The sequence below is a fragment of the Hypanus sabinus genome, chromosome 22, assembly GCF_030144855.1.
Source record: "Hypanus sabinus isolate sHypSab1 chromosome 22, sHypSab1.hap1, whole genome shotgun sequence".
NCBI lineage: Eukaryota > Metazoa > Chordata > Chondrichthyes > Myliobatiformes > Dasyatidae > Hypanus > Hypanus sabinus.
Genome location: NC_082727.1, coordinates 39,573,969 through 39,587,494, shown reverse-complemented (window position 1 = coordinate 39,587,494; position 13,526 = coordinate 39,573,969). Strand labels below are relative to the sequence as shown.

Here is a 13,526-nt window from a genome sequence, read left to right as displayed (position 1 = left end):
GAGTTATATCCACATGACACAAAGGCTCCCAAGTTTTAGCACAAATAAATAATTTTGCTCTGGAATGAATAGCAGTTGTTTACTTTGTTATTTATATTTTCATTAGGTCAGAGATTATAGCCTGGGTGACACACACTGAACAATGCAAACATAAACACTTAAGAAATGGGAGCAAGAGTAGACTATTTGCTCATCGAGCCTACTCCACAAATCAATAAGTTCATGTCCAATCTGGATATGGACTCAGCTCCATCTATCTACCTTTTCACTGTAATGATTAATTCCCCTGCCATGCAAAAATTATATCTAACTGCCATGAAATATATTAAATGAGCTAGCCTGTACTGCTTTCCTGGGCAGAGAATTCCATAGATTCTCCACTTTCTGTTAAAAGCAAATTCTCCCCATTTCCATCTAAATTTATTTCTCTGAATCTCAATGGCAGATAGAAAATGCATGCCAAAAGAACAAAGTTACAATAGACATGGGGGTATGCAGGTAGATTGGGAAAATCAGGTTGGTGCTAAATTCCAAAAGGGGGAATGTCTACAAGATGACTTTTTGGAGCAGCTTGTGGTTGAGCCCACTAATTATCAGCTATTCTGGATTGGGTGTTGTGCAATGGAACATAATTCAGTATAGACCCCAAGGTAAAATAACCTGTAAGGACAAGTGATCATAATATAATCGAATTCATCCTGAAATTTGAGAAGGAGGAGCTAAAGTCAGATGTAACAGTATTAAAGTGGTACAAAGGGAATTACAGAGGCATGAGAGAGGAGTTGGCCAAAAATGATTGGAAGAAAACACTGGCAGGGTTTATGGCAGAGCAGCAATGGCTGGAATTTCTGGAATGCATCACCAAGAGGGAGAAGTATTCTAAAGGAAAGATGACACAACCATGGCAAACAAGAGAAATCAAAGCCAACATAAAGCCAAAGAGAGGGCATCTAATAGAGCAAAAATTAGTGGGAAGTTAGAGGATTGGGAAGCTTTAAAAAACCATCAGAAGACAACTAAAAAGGTCAGTAAGAAAGTAAAGATGGAATACAAAAGTAAGCTAGCCAATAATATTAAAGAGGATAGCAAAAGTTTCTTTAGATACGTAAAGTGTAAAAGAGAGCCGAGAGTGGATATTGGACTGCTGGAAAACAACACAGTATTAGTAGTAATGGGGGCCAAGGAAATGGCAGACGAACTGAATAAGTATTTTGCATCTTTCTTCACTGTGGAGGACGTGAGCAGTACTGTGGTAGTTTCAGGTGTCAGTGATCATGAAGTGTGTGAAGTTACCCTAACCAGAGAGAATTTTCTTGGGAAACTGAAAGATCTGAAAGTAGATAAGTCACCTGGGCCAGATGATGTGCACCCCAGGGTTCTGAAAGAGGTGGCTGAAGTAATTGTGGAGGCATTAGTAATAATTTTTCAAGTATCACTAGAATATGGAATGTTTCCAGACACTGGAAAATTGCAAATATCATTCCATTCTTCAAGAAGGGAGAGAGGCGAAGAAAGAAAACTATAGGACAGTTAGTCTGACATCAGTGGTTGGGAAGATGTTGGAGATAATTATTAAGGATGAGATCTCAGGGTACTCACATAATAAAATAGGCCATTGTTTCTTCAAGGGAAAATCTTGCCCAGTAAATCTGTTGACATTGTTTGAAGAATTAACAAGCAGGATAGACAAAGGAGAATCAGTTGATGTTGTGTACTTGGATTTTCAGAAGGCCTTTGACAAGGTGCCACACATGAGGCTGCTTAACAAGTTAAGCACCTATAATATTACAGGAAAGATACTTGCATGGATAAAGCAGTGGCTGATTGGCAGGAGACAAGGAGTGGGAATAAAGGGAGCCTTTTCTGGTAAACTGGCAGTGACTAGTCATGTTCCACAGGGGTCTATGTTGGGACCAATTCTTTTTGCGTTGTATGTCAATGATTTGGATCATGTATCTGATAGCTTTGTTGCAAAGTTTGCAGGTGATATGAAAATATGTGGAGGGGCAGTTAGTTTTGAGGAATTAAAGTGGCTACAGAGGGAATTGGACATAATAGGAGAATGGGTAAAGAAATGTCAGATAGAATACAGTATCAGGGAGAGTATGGTTATGTAGTTTGGTAGAAAAAATGAAGGGGCTTTTTATTTTTTAACTGGAGAGAAAATACAAAAAGATTAGGTGTAAAGGGACTTGGGAGTCCTTGTGCAGGATTCCCTAAAGGTTAACTTGCAGGTTGAGTCTGTGTTGAGGCTGGCAAATGCAATGTTAGCATTCATTTCAAAAGGTCTAGAATATAAAAGCAAGGATATAATGTTGAGACTTTATAAAGCACTGGTGAGGCTTCACTTGGAGTATTGTGAGAAGTTTTGGGCCCCTTATCTTAGAAAGGATGTGCTGAAACTGGAGAGGGTTCAAAAGAGGTTTACAAAAATGATTCCAGAATTGAATGGCTTGTCATATGAAGAGCGTTTGATGGTTCTGTGCCTGTATTCACTAAAATTCAGAAGAATGAGGGGTGACCTCATTGAAACCTATCAAATAGTGAAAGGCCTTGAGTGAATGTGGAGAGGATGTTTCCTATGGTGGGAGAGTCTTAGACCAGAGGATACAGCCTCAGAATAGAGGGATGTCCTTTTAGAACAGAGATGAGGAGAAATTTCTTTAGCCAGGAGTGGTGAATCTATGCAATTCTTTGCCTCAGGCAGTTGTGGAAGCCTTTATATATATTTAAGGTAGAGTTTGATAGACTCTTGAGTGGTCAAGGCATGAAGCGATACTGGGAGAAGGCAGGAAATTGAAGCTGAGAGGAAAATTGGATCAGTCATGATGCAATGGCCTAATTCTGCTTGTATGTCTTATGCTCTTATAGTCCCAGGCAACACAATCTTTCCTCATAGATAACCCCATCATTTTTGGAAGCAATGTGGCAAAACTCCTCTGTACCACTTCCATAGGCAGCATATTGTTCCTCAAGTAAGAAGCCTAGAATTGCACACAATACTCCAGGTGTGGCCTTACCAGTATCCTTTATGGTTGCAGCATAACCTAACGACTCTTATATTCAATCCCTCTAGCACTGAGAGCAAGATTCCATTTGCCTTTTTGATAACCAAGAATCTTTTCCAATTTATGCATAAAGACACCCAAATCCCTTTGCACAACACCATGCTGCAATCTATTACCATTTAACTAATAATCTGATCTCTATTTGTCCTTCTAAAGTGGATGACTTTGCATTTACCAGCTTTGTACTCCACCTATCAGTCTTTTGCCCACTCACTTAACCTATCTACATTTCTCTGCAGACTCTGCATCCTCTGCACTATTTGTTTTTTTCCACTCAATTTAATGCCATCAACAAACTTACTTTCAGTCCTATCTTCCAAATTATTATTGTATATTGTGAATAGTTACAGGCCCAGCACAAACCCTTGTGCCACTCCACTTACCACTAACTACCAGCCAGAGAAGCACTCACTTATCTCACCTCTCTGCCTTCTATTGGTTAACCAATCTTCTATCCATGGTAATATATTACCCACAAGTCCATGCGTCCTTATCTTATAAGTCTTTTATATGGCACTTTATCCAATGCCTTCTGGAAATCCAAATATATAACATCCAGCTGTTTTCCTCTGTCTACTACACTCATTATGTCCTCAAGGATCTCCAGTAAGTTTGTCATCAGAAACTGCCCTTCATGAATCCATGCTGTGCCCACCTAATAGAACCACTCTTTCCAGATGGCTTGCTATTTCTTCCCTAATGATAGCTTCGATCATTTCCATGACCAAAAGTGTAGTTGAACAGTATTTATTGGTAGGTATTCATGAAATTTTAGAAAGAATGTTTTGAGATCTTGACACAACAGCATTGTAATTAGCCTTATTATACAGAGGAGACTTGTTGAATGGTTCTGCTTAAATGCTATGTGAGTTACGATATACAGCATTACAAATTAAACATATTCCAGGTTAATGCCTTATCTGAGCTAATGTAACCAGCCCCAAATGGAACAGCACTCGAAGTAGTAGAATTATGGGTCCTCTGGATTCTGGCTACTTAACTGCTTTTTTTTACCAAAAGAGTAGCATGTGTAATCCCTTTTACAACATCAAAGCATATTACAGTCATTACTTTTAAGAACATATCAAATGTATTCATTGTAGACAAAAATTAAACACAGCAGGCAATTTGTGCATTGCAAATAGCTTTAAGATAATGATTGGAAAATTGCCTTCAAATTGGATTTTGCTTCTGGTAAATGGGCCCTGCGTTTTTGCTCTATCTCTAAATTGGGAACTACCATATATTGGTAAAATTGAAATAGCTTTGAGATTCATGAATCTACTGTATATTCAATTGAGAAATAAAGACCACAGGAAAAGTGAACTATTTATAACCAAGTAAAGAAACTAGGGATGCCATTAGATCAAAAGTAGTCTTATAAATTTGTAAAAGTAACGTCCTGAGCTCTGAGGGATTTAAAGAAGCAAGAGGGTGGTTTAAAAACTGATGGGGAAAATATAATTCAGTGTAAATATTGTTCAGGGAAATTGGTAATAGGGAATAAAGAAGTGGCAGATAATTATCTGCCTTCACAGTAGCAGGCACAGAAACATTTCAAGATCAGAAGGTATTTTAGGGACAAAAGAGTGAGGAAGTTAAAGCAATGGGCATCATTAATTCCCCATGTGGGTCCTCTCCAAGCTTTGATTGGGTTCTGTTTCTAAGAATTCTGGTGGTAAATTATGTTCCCACACAGAAGCAGATGACATAGCCTACCAGTGTAGTCAATTGAACACCTTTATTGCTCAATACTGGATACCTTGCCCTGGGAGAGGGTACTGGTGCTGGTTTGCTTGTCTTTCTAGGGAACTTGAAGGATTTTGCAAAGGTAACATTTGTGATATTTTTCCGGTGCCATGAGATGCCTGCTGTATGTAGTTCAGCTCTCAGAAGGACTGAAATCATTACTGTCTTGTAGGCCATGAATTTTGTGCCAGGTCTATCATCTTCAAACGTCTTTTTCATCAATTCGTCAAAGATTGTGCTCATATATTGAAAGTTCAATAGGTAGAATATGGGGCTCTGTGAAGAATCAATGTGCAGAGTGTGGTGTAGTGCTCTTATGAACATTGGTGCTATAAGTTGTAATTGCCAACACACCACTTGCTACTTGGTAACAGGTCTCTGGCCAGATTTCATTCAGTAAGTTTACTCAACATCCTAAAGAGTAGAGGTTATTTTGTACACAAACAAGGCTACCACTTCATGGTATACCCTATCCTCATTATATGCATCTTCAGACAATGCGGATTCACAGTTATGTGAGGAACCTATTTCTACCAACTTCTCCTTATATGCATCCAAAACTCACAGTTATGCGAGAAGTACCGCTTTCCCGCCAATACAAGTCATGTGTGCACACCTCAATCTCACTCCTGCCAGTCTCGCACTGGTTTTGGCAACGTGTGGATGTGTGATCTTGTGCTCTTAAACTTATGTTGTTTTTACCTATGGTGCAGGTGATTTTGTGCTTGAAATATTTAACTATGCCTCCTAAGTGTCTGATGTCAAATCCTGGACCATCAGTCAAGTAGCAAAAAACCACTTTAACACTTGAAAAAAGTTGGAAATTATAAACAGGGCAGCGTCAGGTGAAGATAACACAGCTCTGGGATGCTACTTCAGTCTGGGTGAATCCATGATCAGAAATGTAAAGAAAAATGCTGAGAAAATAAAAAGTACAGTGATTGATTCATCACAAGTGTTTTCAAAGATTGTTACCAAAATGCGTAACCCGATTATGACAAAAATGGAGAAAATGTTGAGTTTGTACATTGAGCATGAAACAAAGAAAAGAACACCTAGTTCCAAACATCTTCCTGTGAAAGCTTTGGAAATTTATGGTCGCCTTTGTTTAGAGGCTAGTGAGGAAGTGTCCAGTGATATTGTTAGCTTTACTGCTAGTAGGGGATGGTTTTCTAAGTTTGTTAACTGTCACAGGCTTCACAACTTAGCTGTGCATGGTGAGCAAACTAATGCTGACCACAAAGCTGCTGAACGCTACCCTGTGCAGTTGCGGGCTATGATAGCTGAGTTAGGCATCACACCAAAGCAGGTGTTTAATGCAGATGAGACAGGGTTTTTTTGGAAGAGTATGCTGAAACGCACTTACATAAGTAAGAATGAAAAAACTGCCTCAGGTTTCAAGGCAGCAAAGGATAGATTGACTTTGCTTATGTGTTCTAATGCCGAAGGAGACTGTAAGATGAATCCTGTCTTAGTTTACCATTCACTAAACCCTCATGCTCTTAAGGGCTTGAGTAAGAATATGCTTCCTGTCCACTGGGCAACTAACAAGAAAGCATAGGTCACTGGTCAAATCTTTGAAGATTAGTTTGCTAATCTTTTTCTGTTGAGGCTGAACGCTACTGCTGGGAACAGAATCTTGCCTTTAAAGTTCTTTTGTTGCTTGACAATGCGCCAGCCCATCATTAACATTTGGACAGTATTCATCCTAACCGAACAGTGTGTTTCCTACCACCTAACACAAAATCGCTAATTCAACCATTCGACCAAGGTGTGATATCCACATTCAAGGCATATTTTTTTACGGCGAACTATCTCTCAGATGCTGCAAGCAAAAGACGATTTTGAAAATCCCGGGAGTTTAACAATGGTGAGGGAATGGTGGAAGTCCTTCAACATCAGACATGCCATCAACAACTTTGATGAATCCTGGAAAGAGGTCAGGTATTCCACTCTCAATGGAGCGTGGGAATCAATTTGGGCTGAGTGTGTGCACACCCTCAAGGAGTTTCCTGCCTTCACTGCAGCTGTCCAGGATTGTGTGGCCCTGAGTCATAAAATCGGTGGGGAAGGATTCTCAGATCTCGAGACTGCTGACATGGTAGAACTCTTGGATTCTCATGATGAAGTCAAATCAAGTCAAGTCAACTTTTATTGTCATTTTGACCATAACTGCTGGTACAGTGCATAGTAAAAATGAGACAATGTTTTTCAGGACCATGGTTTACATGACACAGTACAAAAACTAGACTGAACTACATAATAAAAAAAACACAGAAAAAGCTATACTAGACTACAGACCTACACTGGACTGCATAAAGTGCACAAAAACAGTGCAGGCATTACAATAAATAATAAACAGGACAGTAGGGCAAGGTGTCAGTCCAGGCTTCGGGTATTGAGGAGTCTGATAGCTTGGGGGAAGAAACTGTTACATAGTCTGGTCGTGAGAGCCTGAATGCTTCGAAGCCTTTACCCAGACAGCAGGAGGGAGAAGAGATTGTATGAGGGGTGCATGGGGTCCTTCATAATGCTGTTTCCTTTGTGGATGCAGCGTGTAGTGTAAATGTCTGTGATGGTGGGAAGAGAGACCCCAATGATCTTCTCAGCTGACCTCACTATCCGCCGCAAGGTCTTGCGATCCAAGATGGTGCAATTTCCGAACCAGCCAGTGGTGCAGCTGCTCAGGATGCTCTCAATACAACCCCTGTAGAATGTGATGAGGATGGGGGTGGGAGATGGACTTTCCTCAGCCTTCGCAAAAAGTAGAGATGCTGCTGGGCTTTCTTTGCTATGGAGCTGGTGTTGAGGGACCAGGTGAGATTCTCTGTCAGGTGAACACCGAGAAATTTACGATCTCTACCGAGGAGCCATCGATATTCAGCGGGGAGTGGTTGCTCCGTGCCCTCCTGAAGTCAACAACCATCTCTTTTGTTTTGTTCACATTAAGAGACAGGTTGTTGGCTCTGCACCAGTCCATTAGCCGCTGCATCTCCTCTCTGTAAGTTGACTCATCGTTCTTGCTGATGAGACCCGCCACAGTCGTGTCATCGGTGAACTTGATGATATGGTTTGAGCTGTGTGTTGCAGCACAGTCGTGGGTCAGCAGAGTGAACAGCAGTGGACTGAGCACACAGCCCTGGGGGGCCCCCGTGCTCAGTGTGATGGTGTTGGAGATGCTACTCCCGATCAGGACTGACTGAGGGCTCCCAGTCAGGAAGTCTAGAATCCAGTTGCAGAGGGAAGTGTTCAGACCCAATAGGCTCAGCTTTCCAATCAGTTTCTGAGGGATGATTGTGTTGAATGCTGAACTAAAGTCTATGTGTCTTTTTATTTCCGGGTGGGTTAGGGCCAGGTGGAGGGTGGTGGCAAAGGTGTCATCTATTGAGTGGTTGGGATGGTACGCAAACTGCAGGGCGTCCAGTGAAGGGGGCAGCAGGGTCCTGATATGCCTCATGACAAGCCTCTCGAAGCACTTCATGATGATGGATGTAAGTGCAACGGGACGGTAGTCATTTAGGCAGGACACTGAAGACTTATTCGGCACGGGGACGATGGTGGTGGCCTTGAAGCACATTGGAATGGTGGCGCTGCTCAGGGAGATGTTGAAGATGTCAGTGAGAACATCTGCTAGCTGGTCTGCAAATTCTGTGAGCAATCTACCAGGGATGTTGTCTGGTCCAGCAGCCTTCCGTGGGTTGACCCTGCACAGGGTTCAGAATTAAGTGTGGATGACCTGCATTTAACTCAGACTGAAGGTGATAACGATGAAGAGGAAAGTGTCGAGTTGCAGGTGAAGGATTTTATGGTGAAGCAACTGGCAGAATTTTTTAAGGCTGTGGAACAGTTGGCACAAATTGCGATGGACATGGACCCAAGTTTAGAACAGAGTCTGCATTTCAGTTGTTCCCTGCAGTCAAGCCTTCTTCCCTACAAACAAATTTATGCTGAAAAACAAAATGCTGCCAAGCAAACAACCCTCACCACTTTCTTCAAACTGGTGTCATCTCCTGCTGCCAGCAGTACTGAGAGTTCTGTGAGTCTTCCTTCATCCCTTGCTGTGCTTGATGATCCTGACGACCCACAACCATCCATCTCACCCATGTAAAGCAGCCCAACACCACAACAACCACTCATCTCCCGGAGCGAACACACCCCTCACTGTTGGTGAGTACTGTACACCCTAGTATGTTAACTTTCTATGATTTATTACATTAAATATTCCTTAAATTGATGATATATACAAATGTTGCCTTGTGGTACTGCTTTTGTGTCGTATTGGTATGAAAATGTGAATAAATTACAGGTAAAACATATTTAGGAAGCCTTCCAGAATGCATCCTTATTTTCACCATTCAAATAATTATTCACATTATGCGATTTCACATTTTGCGTCAACTGCGAGGAAAGTATCCCCCGCATATAACGAGGATAGGATGTCGTTCTGGGAATGTGCTATTTTATCTGTGTGCCTCTGCCAGTCGGATGAGAATTTAAAGAAGAGCCTGACTACTTATTCAGGTGGATAGTAAAAAAGCTTTGGCTTTGTTTACAGGAAAAAAGAGCATTTCCTTTAATTTTGCCCCAAAATATCACCCAACCCTGGAACCCAGTCCCCAGAAAGTTAACTGTTCATTTTCAGGCTATTTTTACTTATTACTCTTCTAAACAGAGACTGTATTTGTCTGTAATTCAAAATCTTTGATATACAGATTGCTCTGGGACATTTCTGAGGTACAGTCTGCCCTCCTTATCTGCGGATTCCGCATTCACGGATTCAACCAACCGCAGATCAGGAAAACCCGGAAGTTCTCTCTCCAGCACTCGTTGTTTGAGCATGTACAGACTATATATTTCTTGTCATTATTCCCTAAACAATACATGATAACAACTATTTACATAGTATTTACATTGTATTGGGTATTATAAGTAATCTAGAAATGACTTAAAAGTACAGGCAGTCCCCGGGTTATGAACGAGTACCATTCCTGAGTCCGTCTTTAAGTCGGAACAGGTACATCTGGTATTATTTAGCGTCAGTTAGTCAAACGTTTTTCTTAGTATATAGTATATATTTTACCTTTCTATGCATATAAAACACTTAAGAAACATACGTATTTCAATAATTAAACCACTGATAATTCTAGCTTTCATTGGGGCAGTGCCTTTCACATGCTCCATTAAAATTGTTCCAATCATTGACCAATTGTAGCCTGATGCTTTTCCAATGACCGATGGCATTTCACCTCTTTCCGATCACTTTATTACTTCCACTTTATTTTCATTTGTGATCATGATTATTTTCATGAACAGCAACACTGCGGATTCAGAGCTGCGCCGGGTCCTAAAGACCACTGCGCTAAGACATGTTAAATAAAGTCCGGGGTTCCGCTGGGTCCTAAAGACCATCACACTGAGACAGGTTAAATAAGGGACTTGAGCATCCGCATTTTTTGGTATCCATGGGGGGTCTCGGAACCAATCCCCCACGGATAAGGAGGGCCAACTGTATAATAAAGTGTTAGAAAAATGGCAAGTTCTTTCTTTCTTTTTCACTTGAGTCTTAAATGCTGCCCTTTCCTGAAAATTTCTCTATTTCTATTTGATCCCTCTTTTTATCCCTCCCAGGGTATTTAACAACCTGTGATTTTAAGAACGCAGAAGCAAAGCACTCACTCACAAGATCTCACTGTGCATTCGCCATTTTTGTAAGGCTGGCTGTTGACATCTAGGACCTACTATAGATGTCAATGGAACTGTAGGATTGTATTCACTTTGAAGTACTTAAAAATTCTTTGAGAATCAGTACTGATCATGTAAATTCAGTGCTCAGTTCTGAGCCTGACCCAGTCTGGCAAAGTTCCAGTTGGTTATCAAATCTTGGTGTATACTTATTCCTAGAAATGTATTCTCAATCCTTTATTTTAGCTTTTAAATTGCCAAACCCAGTAAGCAAAATGCAAAAAAACCTTCTTTTTCACAGTTCTTGTGTAAAAGTGATGAACATGAAAGCAGCAGAGACCTGCAAGGACTGACATTCCTCGAACAAATAACTATTCAAGGACTAAATTTGTCTCTCTATCGGTGACCCAATAGTATTGTCTCTTATCTTGACAAGCAGATGTTCCTTTTCATGTGCACCAGAACAGCTGTCTGTCATCCAGTACCCTCTCTGTCTGCAATCTTTACTTTCCTTGCAGAGACAGAACTGGGCTAGAATTGCAAGATCATTGGGATCAGTGCTTCAGATAATGCCATATTTGATAAATACAAGTTTAATTGTATTAAGAATTGAATTTATAAAAGAAAAAAAATTAAAAATTAAATACAAGAGATTCGGCAGATGCTGGGAAATTAAATATTTTGGTTTGAGAAGGCTCACTATTTTTTCAGGACAAGAATGCAGCCTGTCCAATGTTGCTAGCAACTTGAGAACAAGCAAAGTTTGTAAGAGAGGTAGGTACAAAATTCTGCACCTTCTCTGAGCTGTTCAGTTCTCTCAAACTTTATTTTTAAGGAAAAACGTTGTAGGGATCACATTTATACATATTTTTAAAGATAGCATATCTATCCCTTGAACTATCTGGTTACTTAATGCCAATCTGACTTGGTTCCATTGTTGCTACTGTACTTATTCCTTGGCCAAGTGCTTCCACTGTGCTGGCATTGTCCTCAAATCCATGGATAACTGAAGGCAGCATGCTTCTTAGTTAAAATGCTTCGAGCACTTCCAAGAAAAAAGCTAGTTTTGAAGGGTATAACATGTAACACAAATCTTTCCATGCTCTTGGGCTATCAAAGCTCAGAAATCTACTCTAACTCAGTGATGCAGTCAGCAGAATATTTACAAACTGTGAATCACACCTGGTCACATTAACCTGGAATAAGCTCCTGAAGCATCAATTGCATCCCACCAGCCTTTCCTGGTAAGCTCCAGAAAGGCTACAACAGACAGCAGAGTCATATCCTCAGACTTTTCATTGCTGTCAAAGGAATTTTTGTGAAAGCATCTGATATTCACCAAGCATTCAAAAATCTACTATTTTAATATAATTGTATCAAGTTTTTTTTAAAAAATAGAATGCTTAGAATACCTAGGGGAAAAAAATAAATCATCTGGAAGATTCAGTCTGTCGTGCAGCTGTTCTTCCATTGAAATTAGGGAATCACTGAACTGATTAGGCATGAAATAAGGCCCATATTTCCTAGTGTAATGGTTGGGAAACTGTCAGAAGTTGGCACTATCCTGATGAGACTTCATAAGGACTCCAACTTCAAGTCAAACTAAAATAACAGCAACAGATGTGTCAAGAAGTTTGAGACTTCAGTGATTAAGTGAATGTCTTTGGAAGTACTTCTGATTCTTAACCTGGCCCTCTCCCCATCCCTATAAACCTCATAGGTAGATTTGCTGTTTCATTTCCGGCCTCTTGATTACAACTAAATTCTGGAATTTTCTCCCCAAACTTCTTCACTTATTATATTGTCTCTCCTCCTTTAAGAAACTCATTAAACATAACTCTGACTAAGCTTCTTTTTATCATTTTCCCTTGAGCCTGACTGCCATTTGTGTCTGAAAGTGCTCTTATAAAGCATCTAAAATCACAGTGTTTCATTAAAGGCATTACACTGGAGGAACTTTTTGTATAAAGCAGTTTGTATACATCCTGTGGTTTGTTTTATTTACAATGTAGGAAGTGTGAAAATTAATACCTTATGGAAATCCCATTCAATAAAAATTCCCACAGTGCAGCTGTGTAAAGTAAAATTCTCAGAGCCATGTTAAAGTTTTATTCAAGTTCCAGTGGCAGTAATTGTATAATGTCTTCCAAGCTGGATTAGTTAACTAGAGTGCTCTTAGTTTGTTAAGCTCTAAAGGCCAAACAAAGGATTACAGATTTGTTCTTGAAAATTGTGTTTCAATTCAGCGATCCATTTTGGTCAAAAATTCAGATGGCTAAATGGGTTCACATTGACATTTCTTGAGACTATATGGAAACATTTTAAATTAAATTAGCTTTATACTTCTGTGTTTTGCTGCCTTGCTGCCAGTGTGTGCAAGAAAGAAACTGACAAATGGGAGAACAATATTTTAATCTGGAAATTTTTGAATTATATTATGATTGAATGTGACTATCTGGTACAGAAATTGCAAAGCACCTGACCCCCAGACCCTACAAATGATTGTAAGGACTGCTGAGAGGATTATTGGGGTCTTTTTTCCACCTATTAGAAATACTTATCAGAAACACTGTGTACCCAATATTGTCAGTAATCCATCCAACAATCTCTAGTCCCCTTACCATCAGGCAGGAGATACCGTAGCATTAAGATGAGAACTGACAGGATGGGAAACACCATCTTCCCCCAGGCTGGAAGAGTGAACTCCCAGGTCCCATCACACATGATGCACCCATAGCATTATAAACAAGAGAAAATCTGCAGATGCTGGGAATCCAAGCTGTATGCACAAAATGCTGGAGGAACTCAGCAGGCCAGACAGCATTTATGGAAAAAAAAGTACAGTTGATGTTTCAAGCTGAGATCCTTTAGCAGGACCCCTGTACTTTTTTCTAAAGATGCTGCCTGGCCTGCTGAGTTTCTCCAGCATTTTGTGTGTGTTGCTTATTATTTATTTATTCTATTTGTGGTAGTATTACTTTATAATGATGTATGTGTGAGTTAAAAGTTCTGCATTGTACACCTTGG

General features: G+C 40.2%; 1 protein-coding gene and 1 long non-coding RNA gene across 3 annotated transcripts in view; one reads left to right on the top strand and one right to left on the bottom strand.

The window, feature by feature from the left end:
• plce1 (phospholipase C, epsilon 1) overlaps positions 1–13,526 on the top strand; it is a 286,649-nt gene that overhangs the window by 2,055 nt on the left and 271,068 nt on the right. The window lies entirely within an intron of this gene.
• The window catches only part of LOC132379545 (uncharacterized), a 137,667-nt gene that overhangs the window by 60,643 nt on the left and 63,498 nt on the right, over positions 1–13,526 (bottom strand). The gene's annotated exons all lie outside the window — the stretch shown is intronic.